At 45.6% G+C, this 24,048-nt stretch overlaps 1 protein-coding gene across 1 annotated transcript in view; it reads left to right on the top strand.

Moving 5' to 3' along the window:
* Positions 1-7,365: 7,365 nt before the first annotated feature.
* PDSS2 (decaprenyl diphosphate synthase subunit 2) overlaps positions 7,366-24,048 on the top strand; it is a 239,473-nt gene continuing 222,790 nt past the window's right edge. The window contains exon 1 of the mRNA XM_040428832.1: positions 7,366-7,420. The gene's annotated coding sequence lies outside the window, so the exon portion shown is untranslated. The remainder of the gene's footprint in view (positions 7,421-24,048) is intronic.

Here is a 24,048-nt window from a genome sequence, read left to right as displayed (position 1 = left end):
TTGTCATTGCAGTGTAGGAATTTCCTAATTGGCTCAAATCGCTTCCGGGTCATGGTCTGACTGTAAATTGGAGTGTGGTAGAAAATGTCCGAACTCCAATATTGCCTAACGTTTGTTTTTGGGGTGTAAAGTGTGAAATGTGTAAAACTTTATTTAGTGTGGGGTGTGTATATAGTGTTTTCACACCTAAAGGGGCTTGTAAAAAATTTTAAATATAGAAAAAAGGAGTAGAGAAAAAAAGTTGTAAAAAAAAAAGAAGTATTTTCTGCACAAAAAAAAAAAATGAGCAGACGCGATCAGTAATGGACACTACTGATCGATACTCAGTGGTTGCAAAAAGCACGCACACAGATGGTGCGTTCGTGCAGAAACCTAAAAAAAAAAAAAAACTTTAAGGGTTTATCCCATCTTAGACAATGGGGGCATATCGTCTGATAGGTGCGGGTCCCACAACTACAAGGAAAACAGAGTCGGGGAGAGTTGTGGCTGGAGGACCGCGGGTTTCCTGGGGTCCGTCCACTACCAGGCGCAGCTCACCGCCTCTCCCATTGAAGTGAATGGGAGCACACCGCGCATGCACGGCCACAGCTTCCATTCATTTCTATGGGGCCGACGGATATAGCCGAGTCAGCGCTCTGCTATTTTCGGCGGCTCCATAGAAATGAATGGAGGGCAGCTGCGCATGTGCAGTGCACCCCCCTCAACTTTCTCGGCTCCGTTCTCCTTGTAGGTGCGGGTCCCAGAGGTAGGACCCGCACCTATCAGACAATGGGGGCATATCCTAGCGATATGCCCCCATTGTCTAAGATGGGATAACCCCTTTAAAAATGTGCTGATGCTCTGCAGCACACACGTACGCACACAGATCGTGCGTGCGTGCAAAAACTGTAGTATACAAATTTACTACAGTGCTCTGCAAAATGCACGCACGCAGATGGTGAGTTCGTGCAAAAACCTAAACTCACACTAACTGAAATTTATACAGTCATGTGAAAAAATTAGGACACCCTTTGAAAGCATGTGGTTTTTTGTAACATTTTTAATAAATGGTTATTTCATCTCCGTTTCAACAATACAGAGAGATTAAAGTAATCCAACTAAACAAAGAAAACTGAAGAAAAGTCTTTTCAAGATCTTCTGTAAATGCCATTCTACAAAAATGCCTATTCTAACTGAGGAAAAAGATAGGACACCCTCACATGTATTCCCTCTTAAATTGGCTCAGATCTCACACAGGTATATCACACCAGGTGCACATAATTAGTAGATCGTTACTCTGCACGTTGAATGAGGCTTGCCCTATTTAAACCTCAGACATTTAGTTTGGTGTGCTCCTGACTGTTGAAGTGAGAGTGAGCACCATGGTGAGAGCAAAAGAGCTGTCGGAGGACTTAAGAAAAAAGATTGTAGCAGCCTATGAGTCTGGGAAGGGATTTAAAAAGATCTCAAAAGATTTTGAAATCAGCCATTCCACTGTCCGGAAGATAGTCTACAAGTGGAGGGCTTTCAAAACAACTGCCAACATGCCCAGGACTGGTCGCCCCAGCAAGTTCACCCCAAGAGCAGACCGCAAGATGCTAAAAGAGGTATCCAAAAACCCTAAAGTGTCATCTCGAGAACTACAGCAGGCTCTGGCTACTGTTGATGTAGAAGTACATGCCTCTACAATCAGAAAGAGACTGTACAAGTTTAACTTGCATGGGAGGTGTGCAAGGAGGAAACCTTTGCTTTCCAAGAGAAACATCGAGGCCAGACTGACATTTGCCAGCGATAAAGTTGACAAAGACCAGGACTTCTGGAATAATGTTCTTTGGACAGATGAGTCCAAAATTGAATTATTTGGACACAACAGCAGAGGACATGTTTGGCGTAAACCAAACACAGCATTCCAAGAAAAGAACCTCATACCAACTGTGAAGCATGGAGGTGGAAGTGTCATGGTTTGGGGCTGCTTTGCTGCAGCAGGACCTGGTCAGCTCACCATCATAGAATCCACGATGAATTCTACTGTGTATCAGAAGGTGCTTGAAGAACATGTGAGACCATCAGTTAGAAAATTAAAGCTGAAGCGGAACTGGACCATGCAACATGACAATGACCCAAAACATACTAGTAAATCAACCAAAGATTGGCTGAAAAAGAAGAAATGGAGAGTCCTGGAATGGCCAAGTCAAAGTCCAGATTTGAATCCCATTGAGATGCTGTGGGGTGACTTGAAAAGAAACCCCTCAAACATCTCACAGCTGAAAAAGTTCTGCATTGAGGAGTGGGGTAAAATTTCCTCAGACCGATGTCGAAGACTGGTAGATGGCTACAAGAACCGTCTCACTGCAGTTATTTCAGCCAAAGGAGGTAACACTCGCTATTAGGGGCAAGGGTGTCCTATCTTTTTCCTCAGTTAGAATAGGCATTTTTGTAGAATGACATTTACAGAAGATCTTGAAAAGACTTTTCTTCAGTTTTCTTTGTTTAGTCGGATTACTTTAATCTCTCTGTATTGTTGAAACGGAGATGAAATAACCATTTATTAAAAATGTTACAAAAAACCACATGCTTTCAAAGGGTGTCCTAATTTTTTCACAAGACTGTATATACACTCACCTAAAGAATTATTAGGAACACCTGTTCTATTTCTCATTAATGCAATTATCTAGTCAACCAATCACATGGCAGTTGCTTCAATGCATTTAGGGGTGTGGTCCTGGTCAAGACAATCTCCTGAACTCCAAACTGAATGTCAGAATGGGAAAGAAAGGTGATTTAGGCAATTTTGAGCGTGGCATGGTTGTTGGTGCCAGACGGGCCGGTCTGAGTATTTCACAATCTGCTCAGTTACTGGGATTTTCACGCACAACCATTTCTAGGGTTTATAAAGAATGGTGTGAAAACGTAAAAATGCCTTGTGGATGCTAGAGGTCAGAGGAGAATGGGCCGACTGATTCAAGCTGATAGAAGAGCAACGTTGACTGAAATAACCACTTGTTACAACCGAGGTATGCAGCAAAGCATTTGTGAAGCCACAACACGCACAACCTTGAGGCGGATGGGCTACAACAGCAGAAGACCCCACCGGGTACCACTCATCTCCACTACAAATAGGAAAAAGAGGCTACAATTTGCACGAGCTCACCAAAATTGGACTGTTGAAGACTGGAAAAATGTTGCCTGGTCTGATGAGTCTCGATTTCTGTTGAGACATTCAAATGGTAGAGTCCAAATTTGGTGTAAACAGAATGAGAACATGTATCCATCCTCTGATGGCTACTTCCAGCAGGATAATGCACCATGTCACAAAGCTCGAATCATTTCAAATTGGTTTCTTGAACATGACAATGAGTTCACTGTACTAAAATGGCCCCCACAGTCACCAGATCTCAACCCAATAGAGCATCTTTGGGATGTGGTGGAACGGGAGCTTCGTGCCCTGGATGTGCATCCCTCAAATCTCCATCAACTGCAAGATGCTATCCTATCAATATGGGCCAACATTTCTAAAGAATGCTATCAGCACCTTGTTGAATCAATGCCACGTAGAATTAAGGCAGTTCTGAAGGCAAAAGGGGGTCCAACACCGTATTAGTATGGTGTTCCTAATAATTCTTTAGGTGAGTGTATATCTAACTTACTACCACTAACTACAGCTCTTTTTTCACAGCAAAAAAATGTAAAAAATAAATAAACAAAACCTCAAAAATGTGCAGATGCTACTGAGCACACTACTGCAAAAACTGTAGTATAAAATTCACTACAGTGAACACTGGCTAAAAATTTAACTTATATCTAAATACACTGCTCAAAAAAATAAAGGGAACACTTAAACAACACAATGTAACTCTAAGTCAATCACACTTCTGTGAAATCAAACTGTCCACTTAGGAAGCAACACTGAGTGACAATCAATTTCACATGCTGTTGTGCAAATGGGATAGACAACAGGTGGAAATTATAGGCAATTAGCAAGGCACCCCCAATAAAGGAGTGGTTCTGCAGGTGGTGACCACAGACTACTTCTCAGTTCCTATGCTTCCTGGCTGATGTTTTGGTCACTTTTGAATGCTGGCGGTGTTTTCACTCTAGTGGTAGCATAAGACGGAGTCTACAACCCACACAAGTGGCTCAGGTAGTGCAGCTTATCCAGGATGGCACATCAATGCGAGCTGTGGCAAGAAGGTTTGCTGTGTCTGTCAGAGTAGTGTCCAGAGCATGGAGGCACTACCAGGAGACAGGCCAGTACATCAGGAGACGTGGAGGAGGCCGTAGGAGGGCAACAACCCAGCAGCAGGACCGCTACCTCCGCCTTTGTGCAAGGAGGAACAGGGGGAGCACTGCCAGAGCCCTGCAAAATGACCTCTAGCAGGCCACAAATGTGCATGTGTCTTCTCAAACGGTCAGAAACAGACTCCATGAGGGTGATATGAGGGCCCGACGTCCATAGGTGGGGGTTGTGCTTACAGCCCTACACCGTGCAGGACGTTTGGCATTTGCCAGAGAACACAAAGATTGGCAAATTCGCCACTGGCGCCCTGTGCTCTTCACAGATGAAAGCAGGTTCACACTGAGCCCATGTGACAGAGTCTGGAGGCGCCATGGAGAACCTTCTGCTGCCTGCAACATCCTCCAGCATGACCGGTTTGGCATTGGGTCAGTAATGGTGTGGGGTGGCATTTCTTTGGAGGGCCGCACAGCCCTCCATGTGCTCGCCAGAGGTAGCCTGACTGCCATTAGGTACCGAGATGAGATCCTCAGACCCCTTGTGAGACCATATGCTGGTGCGGTTGGCCCTGGGTTCCTCCTAATGCAAGACAATGCTAGACCTCATGTGGCTGGAGTGTGTCAGCAGTTCCTGCAAGACGAAGGCATTGATGCTATGGACTGGCCCGCCCGTTCCCCAGACCTGAATCCAATTGAGCACATCTGGGACATCATGTCTCGCTCTATCCACCAACGTCACATTGCACCACAGACTGTCCAGGAGTTGGCAGATGCTTTAGTCCAGGTCTGGGAGGAGATCCCTCAGGAGACCGTCCGCCACCTCATCAGGAGCATGCACAGGCGTTGTAGGGAGGTCATACAGGCACGTGGGGGCCAGACACACTACTGAGCCTCATTTTGACTTGTTTTAAGGACATTACATCAAAGTTGGATCAGCTTGTAGTGTGTTTTTCCACTTTAATTTTGAGTGTGACTCCAAATTCAGACCTCCATGGGTTGAAAAATTTGATTTCCATTTTTTAATTTTTGTGTGATTTTGTTGTCAGCACATTCAACTATGTAAAGAACAAAGTATTTCAGAAGAATATTTAATTAATTCAGATCTAGGATGATTTTTGTGTTCCCTTTATTTTTTTGAGCAGTGTATATATAGAAATATAGAACTCTCTATATATTTATATAAAGCCCTAACTACCAGTTCTTCTTTTTTTAACCCCAAAAAAATGAAAAATTGGCAAAAAATTCTGCACAAATAATCCCCAGGTGCTGATCAGGCAGGTACAGACTGAACAGCACTTGGCGGTCACAGCTCGCACGCAGAAAAAAAAAGAAAAAGTGCACAGACCAAATGGCGTCCGTAAAAAAGGACGTGGGGGGTTGGGAGGGGGGACGGGAAGGGACAGGGATGAAGGGTGGTTTAGGGATCTGTAACAGCTGCAAATGAAAAAAAAATCTGTGCAGCTATTTCAGATGTTGTTCTTCTTTCTTCTTCTTTTCAGCAGGAAAGGGGTTAAATCGCTATGGTGTGCACCACAAATCCCAGCAAGCAGCACAGTGAAGCACAGAACCTCTCTGCACGCAGTCACCAGCTAGAATGGCTGCATGCAGGGAAGTTCTGCCTCTTCCCATGCAGCTACTGTATAACGCTGCGATTGGCTGGAGCGTTGTTCCAGTCAATAGCAGCGCTGGCAGGGGACCCAAAACACTGGTGTCCCCTGCCTGACCTAGGAGGAAAACGGTGCTGACTTGTTCAGCACCGGTTACCTCCAGATGACACCCCCCCCCGGCCCCTCCTGTAGCTCCGTATCGCAGCCGGAACTGTGATGCGCACGTGTGGGAATCCGGCCAATAGCAGCGATCGGGGCTGCAGGATGTTGAGATTCCCCCCCGATCCTTCTCCAGAGCCCCGCGGACCTTGTGACGTCACTGGTCCTTAAGGGGTTAATGAGACTTATCTTATGTGAGAGGGCAATAAAGGGGCACATCTACTGGGATTAGCATGACTAATGTCTGGGTCCACTTAAAGGGGCATCAATCTGTGTGGGGGACAATTAGTGAACATCCTGCTATGGGGGTGGGGGGTACTTAGGGGCATAATACTTTGTGGAGGGACACAAAGGGGGCATCATACCGCATGGGTGCACTAAGGGACATCATTCTTGTAGATGAAGGGCACTAAAGAGGCAAAAATATCATGTAAGGGGACTTTAAAGGGGCAAAACTACCGGATGGAGGGCACTAAGGAGGCAAAAATACTGTATGGGGGTAGGGAAGAAAGACTATGGAGTGGCGGCGGCACTGAGGGGGCTAAACTGCCGTGTGGGGGCACTTCAGAGGCAAAATCACAGTGAGGGGGATGGGGGCACTAAGGAGGCAAAAGCACCGTGTGGAGGGGGCACAGAGAAGGCACAGAAAAGGCAAAAGCACCGTGTGAAGGTGGTACAGAGAAGGCAAAAGCGCCATGTGGGGGGGGGGGGCACTAAGGAGGCAAAAGCACCGTGTGGAGGGGGCACAGAGAAGGCAAAAGCACCGTCTGGAGGGGGCACAGAGAAGGCAAAAGCACCGTCTGGAGGGGGCACAGAGAAGGCAAAAGCACCGTGTGGAGGTGGCACAGAGAAGGCAAAAGCACCGTGTGGAGGTGGCACAGAGAAGGCAAAAGCACCGTGTGGAGGTGGCACAGAGAAGGCAAAAGCGCCGTGTGGAGGGGGGCACAGAGGAGGCAAAAGCGCAGTGTGGAGGGGGGCACAGAGGAGGCAAAAGTGTCGTATGGAGGGGGCACAAAGGAGGCAAAAGCACTGTATGCAGGGGCCACAGAGGAGGCAAAACAGCCGTGTGCAGGGGGCACAGAGGAGGTAAAAGCACTGTGTGGAAGGGGGGCACTAGTTAAAAATACCTTGTAAGGGGATGTATGGTGAGCAGTGTAACTGTAGGTGACTTTATAAGAGCTTCCAGCAGCTCTCAGACCCCTTATATCCTCCCCTACAAACTATATAAGAATTAGCCCCCAGACACAATAGTGCCTGCACTCTCCCTGCTCTGGACGCAGCAATGCTGCCATCAGTTCTTGTGCTGCCTCTGGCACCGTCTGTAAGGGGCTGGAAGAAGCAGTGTCACATGATCTCATGACATCATGCCATCAAAGCAGCCAATACATTCTAGGCTTTACCGGAAATCTCGAGTTGTTACTAATTCTCCAAGCGCATGCGCGGTGAGTACAGTTCTTGTGTGACAGAAGTCGGGTGCTGGGAATGTTCGGGGTGGTCAAGGACTGTTTTCCTTGTCTGTAGGTTGTATTTACCTCGCAAGTAATAACATGGACTGTTCATGTTGGCTTGTCACACTGCGGTATATCAAGGTAGTCTGTGCTTGGGGTGCCACATGTGAAGTGAAATAACGACTATATTTCGTTTTATTGGCGGCATCATTGTAGCTTGTCTGCACGAATAACATGGCGGATACAGCTGGCTTCCTTCATGTGTATTTGTCACAAATCAGCTGCGACCTTCATAAAGCCATAGTGTGTGTGACCTGTGTGCCTTCATGGCGCCCTAAAGCCCTGTGCACACAAGGCCCGCCGCCTTGTACATTTGAAATGAGAGGGGAGAGTGTCTGTCGGCGCTGCAGAGGTAGATGTGAATACTGGGGGGCTGGCTGCTGTGTGGGATTGTATGCTGAGCAGCCCCCCTCTCAGCATACAATCCCCCCCCCCACTCAGCATACAACCCCCCCCCTCTCAGCATGCAATCCCACACAGCAGCCCCCCCCCCTCTCAGCATACAATCCCCCCCCCCCTCAGCATGCAATCCCACACAGCAGCCCCCCGCCTCTCAGCGTACAATCCCACACAGCAGCCCCCCCCTCTCAGCATACAATCCCCCCCCCACTCAGCATACAACCCCCCCTCTCAGCATGCAATCCCCCCCTCTCAGCATGCAATCCCACACAGCAGCCCCCCCCTCTCAGCGTACAATCCCACACAGCAGCCCCCCCCCTCTCAGCATACAATCCCACACAGCAATAAAAAAACTGCGTGCATTGGGGCTCAACACCCTACTAACCCGGATCAATAAATTGGAATTCACACATAAACAGTCTAAAGCTAGAGCCCTAGCCCAAGACTTCTCATTTGCGCACTGAGCTAAAGAATCACCTTAGCTAAAACACTCCTTCGCGCCAAGTTCAAGTCTTATGCCCACGGTGACCGAGGAAATAAACTTATGTCTGCCTTGCTCAAAAAAACAGCAATAGGACTCGTTCATCAACGCCATCAAAGGAGCTAATGGCTCACTACTAGTGTTGAGCAAACTTGTGTTTTAAGTTCGGCGTCTAAAGTTCATAACTTATGGTCCGTCGTAACAGAATCCATAACGCGATTCTTCGATAACCCGAACTTAAAACACAAGTTCGCTGAACACTACTCGCTACACAAATCCACCCCGGATATAGCTAAAGCCTTCCAAAACTTTTACGCCAACTTGTATAACCTGCCTGTCCCCGCTCCACCACCATCACAATATATCCCAGAAATTACCACTGCTTTTCTGTCAGCCCTTAAAGGGGTATTCCCATCTTAGACAATGGGGGCATATTGCTAGGATCTCTGGGACCCGCACCTATATCTAGAACGGAGCGGGGAGCACAGTGGCTGGAAGACCCCAGATTTCCCGAGGTCCGTCCACCACCAAGCGCTAATCCCTGCCTCTCCCATAGAAGTGAATGAAAGTGTGCTGTGCATGCACGGCCCATGCTCCCATTCATTTCTATGGGGCAGATGGCAATAGCCGAGCCAGTGCTCGGCTATTTTCGGCAGCCCCATAGAAATTAATGGAGGGCGGCTACGCAGTGCGATCTCCTTCAGTTTCAGGGCTCCGTTCTCGATATAGGTGTTGGTCCCAGCGGTGGGACCCGCACCTATAAGACAATGGGGGCATATCCTAGCGATATGCCCCCATTGTCTGAGATGAGAAAACCACTCTAAATTACCCAAGTTAGATACCCTCCAAGCCAAACTTTTTCTCTCCCCGGTAACAGAAATGAAGGTTCAAAAAGTCCTAAAGTCTATTCCTTCGGGCAAAAGCCCTGGACCTGATGGGTTTACTATCCAATACTTTAGGGCCTCTTTCAGATGGGCGTTGCGGGAAAATGTGCGGGTGCGTTACGGGAACACCCGCGATTTTTCCACGCGAGTGCAAAACATTGTAATGCGTTTTGCACTCGCGTGAGAAAAATCACGCATGTTTGGTACCCAAACCCGAACTTCTTCACAGAAGTTTGGGCTTGAGATCGGTGTTGTGTAGATTGTATTATTTCCCCTTATAACATGGTTATAAGGGAAAATAATAGCATTCTGAATACAGAATGCATAGTACAATAGCACTGGAGGGGTTAAAAAATAAATAAAATTATTTAACTCACCTTAGTCCACTTGATAGCGCAGCCCGGCATCTCCTTCTGTATTCTTTCTTCAGGACCTGGGTAAAGGAACTGTGGTGATGTCACTCCGGTCATCACATGACCTTTTACCATGGTAATGAATTATGTGATGGACCATGTGACGACCGGAGTGACGTCACCACAGGTCCTTTACCCAGGTCCTGAAGAAAGAAGACAGAAGAGATGCCGGGCTGCGCTATCAAGTGGACTAAGGTGAGTTAAATTATTATTATAATTTTTTAACCCCTCCAGCGCTATTTTACTATGCATTCTGTATTCAGAATGCTATTATTTTCCCTTATAACCATGTTATAAGGGGAAATAATAATGATCGGGTCTCCATCCCGATCGTCTCCTAGCAACCGTGCATGAAAATCGCACCGCATCCGCACTTGCTTGCGGATGCTTGCGATTTTCACGCAACCCCATTCACTTCTATGGGGCCTGCGTTGCGTGAAAAACGCAGAATATAGAGCATGCTGCGATTTTCACGCAACGCACAAGTGATGCGTGAAAATCACCGCTCATGTGAACAGCCCCATAGAAATGAATGGGTCGGTATTCAGTGCGGGTGCAATGCGTTCAACTCACGCATCGCATCCGCGCGGAATACTCGCCCGTGTGAAAGGGGCCTAAAACTTTTCACAAGCACTGAAAGCCCACATAACAATAATACACAAAGACAAAAAGGACCCACTAGAGTGCGGAAGCTATCACCCAATTTCCCTTTTAAACATGGATGTCAAATGGTGGGCAAAAATCCTAGCTCAATGTTTACAACTAGTTCTCCCCAATATTATTGACCAGGAACAGGTGGGCTTTATATCTGGCAGACAAGGCAATGAGAAAACAATACGTCTACTTAGACTCATTTCCCATGTACAACAAATTCACAAACCACTCGCACTTCTCGGCACTGATGCTGAGAAGGCATTTGACAGAGTCAGCTGGCAATACATGTCGGCTGCTCTGTCTCACTTTGGCATACCTCACCAGTTCATACAAGCGATTTTTACACTATACTCATCCCCCTCAGCGAGAATCAAGATTAATGGTACCTTGTCCCTCCCCTTCTGTATACTTAATGGCACGCGACAAGGCTGCCCACTGTCACCAGCCCTATTCATCATAGTTATGGAAACCCTTCTCTGCTGGATCAGACAGGACCTCCTGATCCGGGGAGTAAGGCCTAGTTCACACGAACGTTTTTTTTTTGAGGGTGTACGGGCCGTTTTTTTGTGTTCCGTATACGGAACCATTAATTTCAATGGTTCCGCAAAAAAAACGGAATGTGTTCCGTATGCATTCCGTTTCCGTTTTTCCGTTCCATTGAAAGATAGAACATGTCCTATATTTGGCCGCAAATCACATTCCGTGGCTCCATTAAAGTCAATGGGTCCGCAAAAAAAATGGAACACATACGGAAATGCATCCGTATGTCTTCCGTATCCGTTCCGTTTTTTCTGAACCATCTATTGAAAATGTTATGCCCAGCCCAATTTTTTCTATGTAATTACTGTATACTGTATATGCCATACGGAAAAACGGAAACACAACGGAACTCAAAAACGGAACCGTAAAAAACGGACCGCAAAAAACAATAAAAGCCATACGGTCGTGTGAACTAGGCCAAACTGTTGTAGCACACAATCACTTAACGGCCGCTTTTGCGGATGATCTCCTTATTATGACATCTAATCCATTGACTTCATTCCCAAGGCTCCTGCTCATCTTTAACAAATTTGGATTCATACCCAATTTTAAAATAAATTACAGCAAGTCTGTGGCACTGAATATATCTTGCCCAAACCCAGCAGTAACCTCTTTGAAACAGATGACCCCCTTTAACTGGGTGTCCAAAAGCGTGCAATTTCTGGGGGTACACATATTAGCTAACCCTACAGAGCTCTACGCTCTAAACTACGTTCCTCTCCTACAGTCCATACGCCTACTTTTAAAATCCCTAAAGATACCATTCATCTCATGGATTGGTCAGAAAAATTACCTCAAGATCTATGTAGCCCCCAGATTCCTGTACATTTTACAGGCGCTCCCCATCTGGCTCCCCCATACTCTCTTCTTTGAAGTCCATAGGACGTTCGCGCTCTTCCTCTGGGACACCCTCTAGAATAGCGTATTCTCTCTTGATGAGAGAAAGGAGGTTTGGCGACTTTGGGCTCCCGGACATTCACCTATATTATAAACCAGTGCAGTTGAGCAGGTGTATTTCACTACTTACTCCACACCCACAGAACCCATGCTCAAATTTGGAAAGACACCTTTTAACCTCAAAAGAAAAATTGATTCTTTGGGTAGTTCGGCCTTACACACAGGGGAACTCATCCTCCCCACCACTGGTAAGGAGTTTGCTTGCAGTATGGTCCTCCCTCTATAAAACACAAGATCTTCGGTTCCCCATCCCAATATACCACAGGATCTAATACAATCCCACATCCATCCTGGGGTTGAGGAGCCGTCTGGGGTTTGGTCCCTCTTGAAAAACCTTTCACTACGGTAAATCACCCAACCAGATGTAAAATTAAACTTGGATGACATACTCAATCTCCCCAAGGTACAGAATGCGTCGGTCATGCATATCTTTGATTTCAATAGAGACATCAGACTTGCCTCTTTACCACTCGCTCTGAACAGAACTTTGTCTTGGGAAGAAAAACTGCTGAACATAACCCAACTCCCCAGAAAGCTACTATCCACAACCTACAAATCACTATTGTCCTCTCTTCCGCCAAAACTATATTTTCTCGAGGCCTGGGAGAGGGAGCTCACAACCAACCTCGCAGAACCTGAAAAAGCCTTTATTCTAAACCACTCTCATGGTTTCAACAGATGCATTAAAATCCAGAAAAACTTGTATAAACTACTAACGAGATGGTATAAAACCCCAGAGTTCTTACACAAGATCAACCCGGACCTATCCACCCAGTGCTGGAGATGTGGGTCGGGAGTGGGCTCCCTCTCCCATATCTGGTGGCATTGCCCACTCATCAAACCATTCTGGTCAGAAGTGTGCCCAACGATAGAACAGATATGCCATACAAAACTCACACTGGACCCCAAACTGATTTTACTATGGTGCCCAAACGTTACCCTAACACCATCCAAACACAATCTTCCCACTATGCTTCTCACAGCTGCACGCACACTTATTCCATACTACTGGAAAAGCAGTACTGCTCCTTCCAAAACGACTTGGATAGATAAAGTTGACCAGATCTATCACTTTGAAGAACTGGCCCATTGGGAATTGCATACTCATTCGGAGTTCCTAAAGATCTGGACTCCTTGGAAAAAATTTAGAAACTTCAATACATAAGCCCTCTCCCGCTTTAGGCAGCTTTTTACCCCAGGGTTCAAGCACTCAGACAAACAATTGCCAATCCCTACGCTAGACTCCACTCTAACCTCGTGCAAATGCAAAAGCTAGACATTGACACTCCAGAACTCTATATATTTTGCTCTTTCTCGACTTCAAATAGCCACGCCAGTGGGTTGCGCTGACAGTGTCTGCGCCACCACTGTCTCTAGTTCCCCACTTGAACTTACAACACCCCCCCCTCTTCCCCCAGTTATTAGAGTACAAGTGCATTTACAGTACTAACCTCCACACAGCCTTCAGGACATTTTTCAATACCTGAGTGGTTTACTATAACCTATATGTGATAAATACACTACCTTATATTATGTACTGTACACTCTTAGTTGCTATACTGCCATTGTATACATGTACTATTTTTATATTAATAAAAAGAGAATTGACTAAAAAGCAACCAGAAAGCCAAATGTACCCCAAAATGGTGGCAATAAAAACTACAGCTTGTCTCGCACAAAATAAGCCCTCACACAGCTCACTCAACAAAAAATCGCTCTTAAAAACCATGACAGAAAATTCCATGTTAGAAAATCCAGATGCCGCTCCTTTCCTTCTAAGCCCTGGTGTATCCCCAAATAACAGTTTACGACCACAGTTGGGGTGTAACTGTATTCAGGAGAAAGTGGTTAGCAAATTGTGGGGGTATATTCTCCTGTTATCTTTTGTAAAAAAAATGAAAGTTTGAGCCTAAAGCACCATTTTCTTGTAAAAAAAATTAATTAATTTCTCATTTTCACACCCAAGTATTAAAAATAATTTTCAAAGAGTCTCTTCCTAATGATCCTTGAAACACGCATTCAACACGGATGGCATCCGTGTTGCATCTGTGGCTTTCACTGACCCATGGACTAGAATGGACGTGATGGATCCGTGAACACAGACAAAGTAGAGCATGCATCCGTGCTAAAAACACGGACCCATGGAAACACTGATTTGTGAATACTGTGGGGATACCCTCTGGTAGTTAGGACTAGCGGATGCAGTATAGAGGCAAAGTACACAGTTCTTGAATCAAACAGCGTTGTTTATTCACGCATTGGTGTATCACAAAACACAGGTGGCTTGGTGTTTGTTCACACACAAGGAAAGTCCATAATCAATAAAAGTCACTTTTTCTCCGGGGTGTTAATTCACACCCTGTTAGCAGTTCAGCCTCATTAAGTCCATAGGCGGCCTGTTCGCCTTTAGAGGGGCCTGAGTCCTTCAGCCTGGCTCAAACCTCAAATCCCAGCACAGCCCTCAGTTCACAGCACACAGACTCCTGAGCAGTAATGGTCAGTTCGCAGTGTTCGCCAGCGAACACATGCGGGCTGCCATCTTTAGTAAGGTAGACTCACCCGTCCGGCGATGCACAGGTAAGCCCTTACCTGTGCCTGGAGCCGGTCTGAAATCTAATGCAGTCACCGGGAGCAGGCAGTTCCGAGAACAGCCTCCGTGGGCCTTCATCGGGCTGTTCTCTGAACTTCCTGCTCCCGGTGACTGCATTTAATTTCAGACAGGCTCCCGGCACAGGTAAGGGCTTACCTGTGCATCGCCGGACGGGTGAGTTACCTTACTAAAGATGGCAGCCTGCATGTGTTCGCTGGCAAACACTGCGAACTGACCATCACTACTCCTGAGCTCCACTGTCAGAGGGAGGTAAATCCACACCACCTGGCAGTGCTGTCTGGTTTTTATGCCTGGCAAAACCCGGCCTGGAACATGGGGAGTAGTCACCCACCATCACTTTGAGTACTCCCAGTAAGAGCCGTCCCGGATCACCTATGACAGCCATTCTAAATCTCAAGGTGTCAATTAGCAATAGCTGCTGCTGACATATAAAATACTGGCTCTTACTTCACCGAGGCCAGGAACCTCGGTGACACATACCTTCCATCTACGATGATTCCAGGTACCTTCTTACAATACAAACATTAAAATGAATGGTCACATGTGCTGTCCGAGGAGAACACTGACGTGTGAATGAGGCTTTACACTGTCACACACACAATCTATCTGTGCAAAAGAAAACTGACAAGTGACTGCACATTCTTTATTTAGTGTAGTGTCCGCTAAAATTGGCTTTTTCTTTATTATTAATTTGAGCAAAACCTGCATTTTATACAGCAGATAATCATCACACACCATTTTGGTGTGTATTTCAGGAAACTTACATTTCAATATTGCATTTTCTAAGGCAATTAAATTTCTTGCATTACTCTGTGTACAATCGCCATTTATCTGTATATTTAAAATGAAGTACACTGGAATATTGCATGTAGTACAGGACAAGAATTTCTTCCATCAGACTGCGATTTGGTGTGTAGTCAAAAACAGAGGCATATTTGATTAGGATATGTTTGGCAACAGAAAATGAAAGAGGACGGGATAATGGAGGACAAACCACATCATCCACCAGTAATGTTAGTGGCTGTAGTGGTGGCGGCACTGTCAGACTGGGCACCAGCCTCCCAGTCAATATTAACCAGTGACTCCACTAGCTGTTGGGCGACTGTTATGTATGTGGAAAGGACAACTGAGTTATCAACATCATCTGACAATGGGATGATGGGTTACCTCTGACAGTGACGTAACCCTCATTTTTTGCCTCTTCCTACTATTCTGACTTCACTGACATCTCATTTTACTGCCCCCGTCTACTAGTAATGTTTCAGCTACCATCCAGGATCTGCCCCTTCTAAAGGGAGGCATTTTGAAAGTCCATTTAAAGAAAAGCTGCTTCTTCATTTCTGAACAACTTCCTATTGAATAGATGGAAAAGGTCCTTTTGGGGTACGGAACATAGTCACTTCTATGTAAGTAAGCTAAATCCCCGAAAAGGACCTCAGCAGGAAAAGTACCTAGTACATAATGGATGTAAAAGGTCCTTTTGGGGTACGGGAAAAAGCCACTTCAGTGTGAGTCGACTAAATCCCATCCCTGAAAGGGGCCTCAGTAGTATGAATCCTAACTAGTACATAATAGATACAAAAGGTCCTTTTGGGGGACGGGAAATAGTAATTTCAGTGTGAGTCGGCTAAATCCTATCCCTGAAACTGACCTCCGCAGGAAAATAACCTAGTACATAATGGATGGAAAAAGTCCTTTTAGGGGACATGAAATAGCCAGTTCAGTGTGAGTCCGCTAAATCCCATCCCTGATAAAAGGACCTCAGCAGTATGAATCCTCCCTAGTACATAATGGATGGAAAAAGTCCTTTTGGGGTACATGAAATAGCCATTTCAGTGTGAGTCCGCTAAATCCCATCCCTGATAAAAGGACCACAGCAGTATGAATCCTCCCTTGTACATAATGGATGGAAAATGTCCTTTTGAGGCATAACGTAGGATATTTCTAATTTTTTTTTTTAAACAAATAATGTTAAAGGGGTTATCTGATATCAGAATTATCCCCCCAAATGTCTGGGACCCTTGTATGGATTATACTTGCCTGCTCACTGGATGTTTTGATCCGAGCGACGGGGAGATGCAGCAGCGGCCATGCAGGGATCCGGAGCGATGCTCGTGCCGAGGAGCAGGTAAGTATAAGCCATACAAGGGACCCGGGCATTGAAGGGGATATTTTCGATATCTGATAACCCCTTTAACTTCTAGGAAAGTACAGAGATCACATGACCAGATGTTTCTGCGGAGCGCTTTACCATGAATATCACAGGACCGGACATTTCTGCAGAGACAAGTGCTCAGAAGTCACATGATATTTTTGTTATTGTTTATTGTAAAGATTTTCCTGAAATAAAATTAAACATGAAAGAGGCTTATTCTACAATAGTCACCTATATAACTTTGTTGTATACTATAACACTGCATCCATGTAGAAGCTGTGTTACTGGACATAGTTCATGACCAGGTCCTTATAGACAAGGGGATTTAACCAAGTCATTGAGAAGCAACTAAATCCTAACACAGTTCAATAACCAGATCAACAAGGCAGAAGAGGTCCCTTCAAATGATGGGAAATAGCCAGCTCCCATAGAGTCGGCTATTTCCTATTACTGGTAAGGACCAGATCCTTATGGAGTATAGGATTTAGCCAACTCCCTGTGAACCGGCCATATACTATATCAGTTCAGGGCCTGACCACTAGGGGGCAAAAAGGTCCGTACCAGTGATGGGAAATAGACAGCTCACACTGAGTCGGCTATTTCCTATCACTGGGAAGGACCAGGTCCTTACCGAGTATAGTATTTAGTCACAACCGAAATTGAAGGGATTATCCTAGGATAAGTGATAAATATTGAATGGTGGGGGTCTGACCTCTGTGACCCTCTAGTGATCCAGAGAACAAGGGATCCCTAAGTCCTCTTGGTGGAGCATCAGTGCGCGATCCACGCTCCATTCACTTCTGTGGAACTGATGGCTGGCTGTCAATGTCAGTCCCATACAAATGAATGGAATGTCCATAGTTTAATATTACCTATTCTGTGGCTAGGTGGAAAGTTAGTTTCATGGGACAACCCCTTTAATCTATAGAAAAAGCAGAGTAAGGGCTCACGCACACAAATGTATTTTTTTTCCACGTCCGTTCCGTTTTTTTTTTTTTTTTTTGCGGTCCATATGTGTAAACATTCATTTCAATGGGGCTGTTTCTGTATGTCCGCATGGCCGTTCTGCAAAAATATAGACCATGTCCGGAAAATTCGAAATGTACACGGCCGGTATCTGTGTTTTGCAGGTCTGCAATTTGAGGACCGCAAAACAACAGCGGTCATTTGCATGAGCCCTAAGACTGGTTACACTAGTGTTTTTACAGTCATAACATTCATTATGTATAAATCCATTGATTTACATACTGGTTCTGTTGGAATTCCACTTTTTTTTTACCAGCCTGAAAAAAAGAATAGAAAATTGATTGTAAAGAAATCTGTCAGATAATCTGTTGGTGTAATACAGGCCTAAGGCTTCGGCTATACAGAGACTTTTGACTGCCTGCAAGTCGCTGTAAATACTCACTGAGATATTCCCTATAGGAAAATGTGTGACCAATGAATATTTTTGTAATGATGAGTAGACAGACCATCACCCAGTTTTCTGCAATGCCATGATTTTACAGATTCACATGGGACCAGAAGTCACCCTGGGGCAAAGTCGCGCATGGCTTTGTTGAATAACTTCGGTAGTTGATTTTTAAAGTGTAAAACCACTTTAAGGCTAGGTTCACACGGGCGAGATTTCCACACGGGTGCAATGCGTGAGGTGAACGCATTGCACCCGCACTGAATCCGCACCCATTCACTTCTATGGGGCTGTGCACATGAGCGGTGATTTTCACGCATCACTTGTGCGTTGCGTGAAAATCGCAGCATGCTCTATATTGTGCGTTTATAATGCAACACAGGCCCCATAGAAGTGAATGGGGCTGCGTGAAAATCGCAAGCATCCGAAAGCAAGTGCGGATGCGGTGCGATTTTCACGCATGGTTGCTAAGATGACAGTCTATTCACTGTATTATTTTCCCTTATAACATGGTTATAAGGGAAAATAATAGCATTCTTTAATACAGAATACTTAGTAGAAGAACTGCGGGTTAAAAAATAAATAAAATAAACTCACCTCCTCTTGATCGCGTAGTTTCCGATCTCTTCATACTTCTTTAATCATGAGCTGCCGGCTAAAGGACCTGTGGTGACGTCACATCACATGGTCCAATGCGTTCACTGTGGTGATGGACCATGTGATTGGACCATGTGATGAGCTCAGTGACGTCACCACAGGTCCTTTGACAGGTCCTAAAGAAAGAACAGGAGACCGCCAGCTACGTGATCAATGGGAGGAGGTGAGTTAATTTTTTATTTAATTTTTTTAACCCTCAATTGACCTTGTACTAAGCATTCTGTATTATAGAATATAATTATATCTACACAACACCGAACCCAAACCTGAACTTCAGTGAAGAAGTTCGGGTCTGGCTACCACATTCAGTTTTTTATCACGCGCATGCAAAATGCATTGCACCCGCGCGATAAAAACTGAACAACGGAACGCAATCGCAGTCAAAACTGACTGCAATTGGGTACCTACTCGCGCGGGTTTGCCGCAATGCACCCGGGACACATCCTGAGCCAAAACGTGAAGCCTGTGTGAACCCAGCCTAACTGTTAAGACCGAATTCTGCTTCGGTTCCGACTAGCACCTCTTAACCAAAGGCGAGTTCAGTTTCAAGTTTTAAAGTGGTTTTCCACTTTAAAAATTAACTACTGAAGTTATTTAACGAAGTCATGCGCGACTTCGCGAATAACTTACTGCGGCTCATAGAGGCCTATACATTCTAATGCTGTACGGAGACGAATTTCCGTACAGTATTAGGGCACACAAACGTTTTTTTGCGTTCTCTATACGGGCCTTTTTTTGCGTTCCCTATATATGGTCCGACTCCGTATACGGAACCATTCATTTCAATGGTTCCGCAAAAAAAAAACAGAAAAAGCCATACAGTCGTGTGCATGAGCCCTTAATCTGTAATTTTGAACGAAGCGACTTCGGATGAAGCATCTGAAGCTTTCTTCACTCCACATTAGTCATGATCAATGGGGGTCCTACTGGGATAGGGGATAACTTGTCACCACTGGAATACCAAAGTCCCATGTGGACAAATCCTTAAAGTTCCATTTTCCTCAGTGTTAGGGCTCATTCAGACGGCCGTATCCTGTCCGCAAAAATACTGAATGCTATCCATTTTTTTGCGGATCTGCAAAAAAACGGATAGCTTTCAATATTTTTGCTGACCCATAGACTTCAATAGGGCCATGTCCTGATTTTCACGGACAAGTATAGGACATGTTTCATTTGTTTTGCGGAACCGTGGAATAGAAAAGGGCCCCATAGAAGTGAATAGGTCAGCATCTAATCCGCAAAAAAACGGATCCGCATTTTTGCGGATGGCATACGGCCGTCTGAATGAGCCCTTATAGTCATGTTTAATATAGTTTTACTGGTTTAGTATTTGCACAGTGGCTTCTGTTGGGATTTGGTTTTTGAGAAGTGTCATTTACAGTAGACAATCACACTTAAGCCTCATGCACACGGCTGTTGTTCTGGTCCGCATCAGAGCTGCATTTTTTGCGGCTTGGATGCGGACCTATTTACTTCAATGGGGGCGCAAAAGGTGTGGACAGCACTCTGTGTGCTGTCTGCATCCGTTGCTCCATATCGCAGCCCTCCAAAAAAAATTGAACATATCCTATTCTTGTCTGTTTTGCGGACAAGAATAGGCATTTCTATCGTAGGTCAGGACGCACATGGCTTGTATACATGTTTTGTGGATCCGCAATTTGTGTGTCTCTTGCTCCGCACCACATCGCGTTCACAATATTCAGTTCACAATGGGGACGCAACCAAACGGAACGGGGTGCATTCTGTTTTGCTCGGTTCAGTTCTGTCCCCATTGACAATGAATGAGGACAAAACTGAAGCGTTTTCTTCCGCTATTGAGATCCTATGACGGATCTCAATAGCGGAATTGAAAACGCAGATGTGAAAGTAGCCTGAGGCTACTTTCACATCTGCGTTAGGTGTGGATCCATCTGGTATTTATTTTTATTTTTTTTGTTCATGATAATGCAAACAAATCAGTTTTGACTTACACTGAAAGTCAATGGGAGGCGGATCCGTTTTCAATTGCACAATATTGTGTCAGTGAAAACGGATCCGTCCCCATTGACTTACATTGTAAGTCAGGACGGATCCGTTTGGCTCTGCATCGTCAGGCGGACATCAAAATGCTGCAGGCAGCGTTTTGGTGTCCGCCTCCAGAGCGGAATGGAGGCTGAACGGAGGCAAACTGATGCATTCTGAACGGATCCTTATCCATTCAGATTGCATTGGGGCTAAACGGATCTCACAAGCGGACCCAGAAACGCCAGTGTGAAAGTAGCCTTAGATGCAACCAGAGGTGTCTGACAGCAGCTTCCTCCTCTTTCCCTATTGAAAACACATACACGCTCAGCCAAACCAAACACGTACGTCTATGGGGGAGTCAGGAGAGATAACTATTGGCCGACAGCTATTGAATGTTCATGGCTGCCTTTATTGTTCTGTAGTGGTCACTTTTCAGCAGTCAGCTAATTATTATGACAGGCAAGATTACAATGAAAGATATTACATAAATAGATAACATAAAGCACTGTAGGTGATGGCCACAGCTTAGGCTACTTTCACACCAGTGTTTTTGCTGGATCCGTCATGGATCAGCAAAAACGCTTCCGTCACGATAATACAACCATCTGCATCCGTTATGAACGGATCCGGTTGTAAAACAGTTTTGTTTTGTGATCGATAAAACAGATCCGTCCCCATTGACTTACATTATTGAGTCAGGACGGATCCGTCTTGCTCCGCACCACATTGCGGACAGAAAAACACTGTTTTCAGTGTTATTCCGTTCGCAATGGGGACGCCACCAAATGGAACGGAATGCATTCTGGTGCACTCCATTTAGTTCAGTTCAGTTCAGATTTTATGAAAAGTATGGCCAGAAAGAGGTAATTGGCCAAGCATTGGAATCACTGACATATCCTGCCTCCAGCTGGGGCAGCATAAACCTGGTGACAGGTCCACTGGAACTTTTACATCTTAGTAAAACTCCAAACCCTGAGCAAAGCATTAAAGTGCAAATAATAAAAACAACAGACGCTCCAGAGAAAAGGGATGGAGGCTGAGTATTAGGCCTCATGCACACGACCGTCCGAGTGCGCTCCGCAATTATGCGGCACGGACAGCCATTAATACCGTATAACTTCCTATTCTTGTCCGCAAAACGGACAAGAATAGGACAGGTTATATTTTTTTTGCTGACCACTGAACGGAGCAATTGATGCGGACAGCACACGGAGTGCTGTCCGCATTTTTTGCTGCCCAATTGAAGTGAATGGGTCCGCACCTGAGCCGCAAAAACTGCGGCTCGGATGCGGACCAAAACAACGGTCGTGTGCATGAGGCCTTACAGGGAGAGAATTCATAGGAGGAGGAAAAGCCCTGTGCAGTCTGTGCCCTGTAACTATCACCACTTCAGAATGGTTGTGATAAGTGACGTGCCTGCTCCATTCATTTAGTGATGTGCATGAGCGTGTCCCCACCCTCCCGTGACAGCAGATAGGCGGTGATTCCACGCGTGTAATATGCAAATTTCACTACAGATTCACGGTGGATTTCACCCCTGTATTTTGAAATCTGCAGTTAAAATCAACAGCAGGTCTGTCTAATGATGAACCGTAAGGCCAGTATCATATGGCAGTATTCTGGTCAGGATTTTGCATCAGTATTTGAAAGCCAAAACCATAAATGGAACCTTGTTTGGGAAAAACAAAACCAATAATGGAAGCACCTTGTCTTCTAGGTTTTGGACCAGGGGTAGATTAAGTGCATGATAGGCCCGGGGCTGTCTACCCAACATTGTTCACATGGTCTAGGTGCAGCTCTATCCCATCTGAGTGATTGGGTCTGAGCTGCAGTACCAAGCACAGTGCTACCATATTGACAGCAATGTACTTGGTAAGTGGCAAAGAGGCTGCGGCACTCACTGGGACATCGCGGTCTCCTCAATCAGCTGATTTGTGGGGGTGCCAGGAGTCTGACCCCCACCATCTGATAACTCTCAGAGTACAGATGTCATAGATGTTACCTGCAGTCCTATATGTAACACCCCACATAACACAGTGAACTATTGTGTTATGTGGAACTGCATGGAACATCTACTACATTATCTGCACACAGAATGTTATCACTGTTATCTGGGCTATTACATAGGACTGCAGGTGACAAATTTTAGTTGCCAAATTTTAAATACATAAGATTATGATAAAAAAAAACACTTGGAGGAGAAGATGAGACGCAGATCACAGTAGTGAGCCAGCTCTACATATAGGGGCATACAGCACCACATACCTCTTACATCCAGGGACATCTCCTGTCATTTAGATATTTTCTTTCCTTTTCTCCTCTGTTTGACCCAGACCACCATGACAAATTCTTTCAGCCGCATCTTGTCTCTACAGAGTTTGTTACACAGACACGTTAGATTTCTCATAATTGGGGTAATTTATCAAACTGGTATAAAGTAGAACTGGCTTAGGTGCCCATAGCAACCAATCAGATTCCACCTTTCATTTTCCAAAGGAGCTGTCAAAAATGAAAGGTGGAATCTGTTGCTATGGGTAACTAACCCAGTTCTATGTTACACCAGTTTGATAAATTACCCCAAAGGGCCCTATAGTGTCTGCAGCAATTATAATGTCCCCCAGAGTGCCCCCAGTAATAACACCCTATATTGTGCTCCAGGTAATAATGCCTGTATAGTGTCCCCCACACTGCCCCCATCAAGTAATTTCCCCCACACTGCCCCCATCAAGTAATTTCCCCCACACTGCCCCCATCAAGTAATTTCCCCCACACTGCCCCCATCAAGTAATTTCCCCCACATTGCCCCCATCAAGTAATAACCCCCCCCCCCACACTGCCCCCATCAAGTAATAACCCCCCACACTGCCCCATTAAGTAATAACCCCCCACACTGCCCCATTAAGTAATGTGCCCCCACACTGCCTCCAATTAAGTAATTTACCCACATGGAAACATTTGCCCTCACTGTCCCTGTAGTAATATGTCCTCCTCTGCCCCCCAAAGTTGGCACATGCACAAAAAAACTAACAAAAAAGGCTAATACTTACCTGTGTCCGGAAAGGTGAGGCAGGCGAGTGTACATCAAAGCCCTGTGCGCGCCCCTATATAGGCGCGCAATGACGTCATCACGCATGCCGCGACGCGCTTCTACCACCACATAGACCTCAGGCCTACTAGGCTTGAAGCCTATGCCGGTGATAGACGGCGGGGCAGGGAACTATGTGCTCCCGTGCCCTGCCGTAGTTTGTGGGCGTTTGGGTCGGCGTTGGGGCCCCCCAGCGATGCCAGGTCCGGGGCTGCCGACCCAAACGCCCCAATTATAATCCGCCACTGTTTTGGACTCTTAGTTTTGCCTTACAAATCCTGGTAAAAAATACTGACCAGAATACTGCCGTG

This window comes from Bufo bufo, chromosome 4 (genome assembly GCF_905171765.1).
Source record: "Bufo bufo chromosome 4, aBufBuf1.1, whole genome shotgun sequence".
Classification (NCBI taxonomy): domain Eukaryota; kingdom Metazoa; phylum Chordata; class Amphibia; order Anura; family Bufonidae; genus Bufo; species Bufo bufo.
The sequence above is the reverse complement of the archived record's forward strand: the minus strand, read 5'-3'. Positions and strand labels throughout refer to the sequence as shown.